We start from the raw sequence: 9,260 nt of genomic DNA on the forward strand, positions 1-9,260 counted from the left end.
GGGAATACAAGTAAAATCATCAAGAACACAATTAAACTTTTTCTAACAGATTACATCAGAAAAGATGGACGTTAATCACGGACTGTTTTGGTCAACTTAAATATTTTAGTTTTCAAAACTGTTTCAGGTGCAAGTAGTTCAAACTCTTAGCTTTAAAATGGCTACTTGCACATCTCCATATGATGTTTTTACAATTTATGGTGATTTTTACAAAACTGCCTGTCATTTCAGAGGCAAATCCGGACCAGTCTGTGATTATGAACATTTTCACCTCTGTTAGAGATCACTAAAAATCATGATAAAATTTACGAACAAACTAGACTCATATTCCAAACTCTCAAAATTTGCGGATTTGGATTTAGAGCTTTGATGATTTTTCTATAAATTTTCTAATAACGGTAACAGAAACTGTTTTTAACGAAAAGTTGCTGTTAATTTCATATCACCTTGTAACATGTTGAGCAAGGTGTATATCTTTATGTGATTATATGTTACTGCAATATATGACATTTTGTCTTAATATTTAGACACACATCAGTTTACAAATGGATTTGGTCATATAAAATACAAAGAATAACAAGTGATTATAATCAAAGTACAATAGATACATTCAAACATTAAATAAACTATTTTGAATATAGTTTGCGTACATTACCACGTACTACCCTTGGTTGATAAACTATAATAGGTATAGTTTATGATACATTACATAACACATACATTTAAAAAGGGTACATTTATACAAAGGATATTTTCATTAAGCAAGATACGGCCATACGGTACCAAATTTTCATAACACGTAATTCCGTTAATGACTTTGTGAGACATTTACTTCAAATTACCATTAAGTCCTGTATTGTAACCAGAGTCTCCTTGAGGGAGAGCGTGATACTTGTGTATAGATCTATATTGGGTTTGACAAACCCACACCTAAACTGCATGCAACAGTTAGACCGATAGGTCTGGGGTGATAAATGTCATAACATTTCCGACGCCTGAAGAACGTCGTTTTAGGCAACCTTGGTCATAGTATGGTTATAATAAACTCACATAAAGTATTAACAAACATTGGAATTTACGGGAACTTCATTAAAATTTAACGAGTTTATGTCGATTTAAACTTGCATTGTTTTACTATAAATATGACAAATTACTTGTACATTTCGGTCTTTGGGTTTTAAGACTACATTTACACATTAAGGAAAATATTGGATTTTTCTAACACAAATACTACTTTTACAAACGAAAGGCTTTTAATAATACCAAACAAAAGCTTATGAACTCACCAACCTTTGTGTTGACACTTTTTCAAACAACTTGTATTCTCAGGAAATCATTAAACAGGTAATCAAGTGCTTTTGAGGATGGGACGCTAAGGCGTCTACTATTTCATATTTTATCAACATATTGTAATTGATTCGTAAACATGTAATTCATACAATGATGTAAATTTTTTTTAATTATATATATGTTGGTTGTGTTTGCTTGAATTACTATTACAATTGCTGTTATGATACTATACATGAAGTCCTCCACCCCCGGACGTTTCCGCCATCCTTGGTTTGGGGGTGTGACAACTCCCATCAAGAAATATGAAACACACTAAAAAGGGAAGGAAAAGAAGATTGTAACAAACCGTTATTTCAAACCAATGTAATAATGTAGGTCAATCTGTAGTTCTTTTTAAAATAATAAAGGGAAATTTTAGCATACTGTGTATACTTACATAATTGACCCTTAAAAATAAAATATTAAAAATTCTCGAGTGGGATGAACAAAGTGGTAGAGATTCTAACAAGGTTTCCAAAAATATAAAAAAGTTATGACCAATCGAAGATTCGCGACAAAACCGACAAAACACTATTTAGTGTAAAAAGTGATTTTTCAATCAAATGCTTTTTAGCCATAACAATCTAAATGAAACTTGTAGTTTATGTTAAACCGAGAACTAAAATAAAAAGAACGTCAAAATCTGACATCATATGAGTAAGTTATTAATTTTGTAAGTTTCTGTATAGCAGTATACAGCTAAAAACTCGAAATAAAGATCGAGTGATTTTTAGCCGACACAACCTAAACGAGAATTGAAGGTCTCGTCAATAGTAGTACAACGGTAAAAAGACAGACAAAAATGGACGTCAGATGAAGAAGTTATGAATTTTTAACGGATTTCCTGTCATGGTCTGTTAAAAATAATAATATTAAAAATAAATTTAAAATTAGCCAACGAAGTCTAAACGAAAGTCGTAGAGTATAATTTTACCTACGTGTGCATATAAAGAACGTCGAAAACGGAGCTCGTATGCCAAAGTTATGATTTTTGCAAGTTTTGGGCACAAAAATCGAGAAATGTTGAAACCGGGAAAATTCGCATGGTGTACCTTCGGCCACGTCACCTCGCATGCGAGGCTTCCTCGTGTCCTCCCCGTGTCAGCTTCTGATTGGACCGAAGTCGCGGTCTAGTAGCCATCCGACACGCCCTTCGCACGCTGGAGCTTCCGAACTCGCGTGGTGCCTTCTTCCGATTCGACCGAAGTTCGGTCCACTCCTGATCCGACGTTTCTCGCTGCTGACTCCTCCTCCCCCTCGCCACCTGTCCGAATACGCAGTAGCTTCCCCTTGCTTCGGATCCGAGGCTTCGGCCTATATAAGGCACGTGAGACCCTCCAGACATTTCACCTTTTTCACCCCATTTTCCATACTTTTTCACTTCTTTCACCACTTTAAACTATCCTACAACCCCTAAAGCCCCGATATCAAGTCTAAAACCTTAAGCAAGCCCCGAGATTCCCGAGAAAAACAACTTTCTCCAGTCGAAACTCTGCTCGATTTAAGCCGGTTGTCCAAATTACCACCTATCAAGTGACTTCATACCCCCGTATTTTCATAATTTTAACTTTTTTAAGGGGGGGGGGGGGGAATACAAGTCTAACACAAGAATCTTCGTGCTACAAACAAATGATTTAAATCGTGATAAAATGACATTAAGTCATTAAAAATACTCAAAATATTAAACTCCTTAATACACTTATATTTTCCCCAAAATTCATATTTGTATATATATATATATATATATATATATATATATATATATATATATATATATATATATATATATATATATATATATATATATTGTTATAAATAAGATTCAAAAGGCTTAGGACTGATAACTCATTATGGGTCCTTTTCCTTGTTTGGATGTGGGCTTATAGTACCGGTTATTTGTCCGAATGTCGTTTAAATTTTACTTATATATAATTGTATATGTATATGAATATAAAAGTTATTTCATCAGTTTAAATCCCTTTGTAACATGCTGAGCAAAGGGTTACATGCAAAAATAGTAAAATACCGATTCAGAAAGTACATATAAATTATAATAGGTATAATTTATGATACATAGAACAATAATTCATGATTCAAGTATACTAGAATACACTGTTTTACAAGAAACAAGGGTTTTGATTCAAAACAAATCAAGGGTTTACAATTGTCAAATACATGTTCGGAATACTAATTCATGAACATACAATCAATCATTATTTCTGGATGATTGGGTTTTCATAACTATTATACATGTAACGTTTATATGCTTTTTATGAGACACAGTTAAAGTCCTGACATTATAACCAGAATATCCAGCCAGGGGTTTGAAACAAGTTGTGTGTAGATCTATGTTGGGATTGACAACCCTACACTCAGACTGCTAGCTACAATCAGACATACACGCCAATGAGTGACAATTGTTATCAACAGTTTAAACGCCTACAAGAGTTTCTTTCAGGCTATCCAGTCTCAGTATGGTTATAAGAACTCATTAAAAAGATATTAACAATACATTAGTGTATAATCAACTAAACGTAAGTACATCTTTAAAGTACCAGTTTACAAAATACAAGCTACAGTAGTATATTACAGTTTTCATATGTTTGTTGTTAGTATATAGTGCCTAAAATACCCCTATAGTATTTTAATCTTTCTGTTTTGTTCTAGAGTTCTTCTGAATATGTATGGTAGGTAAGTTTTAGACATGTCACAACACTACTATCACTCCCAAACACATGTTGGTCATATCTCAAATCAATATAGTTGATCAGGCTATATTAAACCCACATATGATTACATAACTGCCCAGGTTTGACTGTAGTGTCCAACATCCAAATACTTTTAAGTTCTTATGACTGTGATACTGTACTTGTAGGTATGAGTGTTAGTATACTTCTTGTAAAAATACTTAAATTTTTAAAACGTATACTTGTAGTCAGAGCTCCTAGCCCCGATGTATTTATAGTTTGTATATCTTTTATGGATTGATACACTGAGTTCACTATAAACAATGTTTTGATACCAATCTGTCACACCCCCAAACCAGACCGCGGAAACGTCCGGGGGTGGAGGAATTCATTTGTATTATCACAACACATGCATCATAGTAATCAAAGTACAAACAACCATTATATTTAGAAAGTATAAGTATTTACATATGTTCAATAATTGTATATTGAACCCAAAATAGTTATACAAAAGAAGAAGATATGACTCAAATTAGCTCCGTCTTCTCAAAAAGCTCGGGGAGTACCTGTTTATTGTTTCCCTGAGAATACAAGTAATTTGAAAAGAGAGTATCAACATAAAGTTGAGTGAGTGCATATGTATTTATGTTTAAAAGGATGTTTCGGTATCTCGAATATGCAAACTGTTCCAGAAAGTCCTATATTTTCCACTGTATATGAAAAGTAGTTTTATTCCCATAAAACTGTTCCATTTGTAAACCAATGTTCTGTATTTGTCAAACTTGTAACTGACAGATACCAATCTATAAAAGATATACAAACTATAAATACATCGGGGCTAGGAGCTCTGACTACAAGTATACTTTTTAAAAATTTAAGTATTTTTACAAGAAGAATACTAACACTCATACCTACAAGTACAGTCACAGTCATAAGAACTTAAAAGTATTTGGATGTTGGACATTACAGTCAAATCTGGGCAGTTATGTAATCATATGTGGGATTAATATAGCCTGATCAAATATATTAATTTGAGATATGACCAACATGTGTTTGGGAGTGATAGTGGTGTTGTGACATGTCTAAAACTTACCTACCATACATATTCAGAAGAACTCTAGAACAGAACATAAAGATTAAAATACTATAGGGGTATTTTAGGCACTATATACTAATAACAAACATATGAAAACAATAGAACAATCGAGGGTAGAACTATAAATATTAAGGGTATATTACAATTATATATAATTAAAGTTATATAAACTTAGAATATGTGATCTAGCTTCAGTTCCTGTTCCTTGTTTGGATGTGGATTTAGATCCAGGTCATTTAATCGAAGGTCGATTATACCCAAGTTATATATGATTAGTATACACCTTATAGTTATAGTAATACCTAGAACAAGTCATAAAGAATACATGACCTGTTAACTGTAAGTCTCTCTCGTAGAAACTTGTATCTTTAATCTATCGTTACTAACCATATTCTATATCTCTTACCCATATTCTCGCTTAGATAACAATGGTTGAATTAAGGGTTCATCCGAGTGATGCCCGTCGCCAGTTGAAGATTCTCTACTTATCCATTCTTTTGGTTTAAGAAATGGATAATACTCTACTGGTTTCCTATTCACTCTTTTGGTTATAGTTAAAGTCTACGGATATGTTCTAGTGTTATTTTTCATGTTTTTCAGTACGACCGCGAAAATTTCATTTTTGGTAGGTCAGTTTGATGTCGATGCTTTCTCAGTATTGTGGTATATTATAGACCTACTTTAAGGTCAAGTTTTCCAGATCATATGTACTTAATATACCAATACAATCGACATGTATTTTCATACTCTTTGAAAATTAACCACTCAATTTCATATTATCCTATTGCAAGTTATACTTGTAGTGGACTTCTATTTCCAACTCCTTACAAGATTCATGTTGAACTATATGTTTTAGTTCAGAGATATCAAAATTCATATTCATTCTTTATATCTTACCATCTTTCTATCTTTTGACTTATATTGAAAAAGATGCCTCCTCGTAGAAATCCAAGACATAACAATGTCAATGAAGCACCGACGCCACCACCAGCTCCTCAATTCGACCCCGCTATGTTCCAAGCGGCGGTCACGACAGCTGTAACTCCTGTCATGTCTCATATCAATACTACTGGTGCTAGTGGGTCAGGAGCTGGTGCACATCCTTCTAACCATGGGGAGAGTCATGAGCACTCGCGAGAGTGCACTTTTAAAGACTTCTCGAATACCAAACCCAGGACCTTTAATGGAACTGGAGGAGTGGTGGTTTTAAGGCAATGGATTGAGAAGACAGAAGCAATCTTTGAAATTTGCTCCTGTTCGGAGAGCAGCAAAGTCAAATTCGTTGCTTGTACCTTTTCAGATAGAGCTTTAACTTGGTGGAATGGCCACATTAAGTCACTTACTCTGATAGTGGCTAACTCGATCAACTGGGAGAACTTAAAATCCATGGTAATGCGGGAATACTGTCCGCGAGGGGAAATTCAAAAACTTGAGCAAGAACTATGGGGTCTTACAATGGTTGGTTCTGACATATCAACCTATACCAGTAGATTCTGTGATCTGGCAATTCTTTGTCCGGATATGGTTCCTCTGGAAAGCAAAAAGATTGAGAGATATATTTGGGGAATGTCGCCCCAAATTCAGTCAAGTGTTTTAGCTTCGAAGCCTGTTACTTTTGACAGTGCCAAAGAGCTGGCACAATATCTTATCGACCACAGAGCCCGTCAAAACTCAGTGGTTGCTGTACCAGAACAACCGAAGGGAAACAACAACAACAATAACACCAACAACAACAACAACAACAAGGGTTGGAACAAGAGGAAGGGTAAATCTCCTCTGGAACCTTCAAAGAAGCAACAAGTAGTACCAGTCCATGCCACTAATGTACCTGCTACTGTACCTTCTGTTGCCCCTAATAACCCAGCACCAAATAAGCCCTATGTTGGTAACCTCCCTCAATGCAACAAGCACAATTTTCACCACAATGGAAATTGCCAAGAAATGCACTGTCGTAACTGCAACAGGAAAGGGCATACTGCCCGATTCTGTAGAATACCACCCCAACCACTTAACCAAGTACCTGCCGCTGGAGTAGGTCAAGCATGCTACCAATGCGGTGATGTGGGGCATTTCAAGAGAGATTGTCCAAAAGCTGGAAATGCCAGTGGAGGATTCTAGCACCAGGTCACGAAGAAGCGGTACCAGACCCTGCGGTGGTAACGGGTACGTTTCTTCTCAACAATACTTATACATGCATTCTATTTGATTGTGGTGTTGAGAGGAGCTTCGTGAGCCATAATTTTAAACATCTACTAAATCAAAACTCCCAACCACTAAATGAAACATTCACAGTAGAAATGACTAACGGGAAATCCGAATCCACCAACGATATATACGTAGGATGTACCCTTACCTTGAATGACTTGTCTTTCCCAATAGACCTTATGCCGGTCTCTATCAATAGTTTTGACATCATAATAGGTATGGATTGGTTGTGCCCCAACCATGCCGACATCCTATGTTATGAAAGAGCTATTCGTTTGAACTTGCCAACTAATGAAACTCTTATTATCTATGGCGACAAACCCGGAACGAACCTTCGGATCATTTCTGGCATCCAGGCACAGAAGTACCTTCGCAAACAGTACTGTGCTTTTTTAGCTCACGTGGTAGAAAAAAAGCAAGAAGTGAAAGACATCGCGAGCATTCCTGAGGTCTGTAACTTTCTCGACATTTTTCCCGATGATCTTCCAGGAGTGCCTCCCGAATGTCAAGTCGAATTCCGAATCGACTTAATCCCTGGAGGTACCCCTGTAGCCAAATTCCCTTATCGTCTTGCACCTTCTGAAATGCAGGAATTATCCAGCCAGCTTAACAAAATCCTTAGCAAAGGTTTCATAAGACCAAGCTTCTCACCTTGGGGAGCACCGGTTTTGTTCGTAAAGAAGAAGGATGGATCATTCCGCATGTGCATAGACTATCGCGAGTTGAATAAACTTACCATCAAGAATCTATATCCTCTGCCTCGCATTGACGATCTGTTCGACCAACTTCAAGGTGCGAACTACTTCTCGAAAATAGACTTAAGATCCGGGTATCACCAGTTACGGATTTTGGAGGAAGACATTCCCAAGACCGCGTTTATAACTAGTTATGGTCATTACGAGTTTATAGTGATGCCATTCGGATTGATGAATGCACCTGCTGTGTTCATGGACCTAATGAACAGAGTGTGTCGTCCATTCCTAGACAAATTCGTCATAGTCTTCATTGACGACATCCTTATCTACTCAAAAAGCAAAGAGGAATATGGCCAACATCTTCACCAAATATTACAAACCCTTAGAACAGAAAAACGCTATGCGAAGTTTTCAAAGTGCGAGTTTTGGATTAGGAAGTTTGAATTACTAGGTCACGTGGTCAGTTCAGATGGAATACACGTGGACCCTTCCAAAATAAAGGCAATTGAAAACTGGTCAGCACCCAAAACACCTATAGAAATCCGTCAATTCTTAGGTCTTGCTGGCTATTATCGCAGATTCATCCAGAATTTCTCTCGAATAGCTAAGCCTCTTACCACCCTGACATAAAAGGGTGTAACTTTTAGCTGGGGATAAAAGAAAGAAACAACTTTCCAAACGCTGAAACGAGCTTTGTGCAGTGCACCGATCCCGTCTCTTCCTGAAGGGACAGAGGATTTCGTAGTGTACTGTGATGCTTATAATCAAGGCCTTGGATGTGTTCGTATGCAAAGAGGAAATGTTATATCCTATGCCTCAAGACAGCTAAAGACACATGAAGTCAACTATACAACACATTACCTTGAGTTAGGAGCAGTGGTGTTTGCTCTGAAGATCTAGAGACATTACTTATATGGCACGAAATACACAGTATTCACGGACCATAAAAGTATCCAACATATCTTCGATCAGAAAGAGCTGAACATGAGACAACAACGGTGGGTGGTGCTACTGAACGACTACGATTGTGAGATCGTTTATCACCCTGGTAAAGCTAACGTAGTAGATGACGCCCTTAGAAGAAAAGAATACTCGGGACGCCGAGTAAAGTCGTTGACCATGACAATCCATTCACATCTGTCCACACAGATCAAAGAAGCTCAACTTGAAGCCTTGAAACCCGAAAACGTGGCAGGTGAAACTCTAAGAGGAATGGATAAGAACTTTGAAGTCAGGGATGATGGAGTC

Source organism: Lactuca virosa, chromosome 5, assembly GCF_052849685.1.
Source record: "Lactuca virosa cultivar CGN04683 chromosome 5, Lactuca_virosa_CGN04683_v6, whole genome shotgun sequence".
NCBI classification, from domain to species: domain Eukaryota; kingdom Viridiplantae; phylum Streptophyta; class Magnoliopsida; order Asterales; family Asteraceae; genus Lactuca; species Lactuca virosa.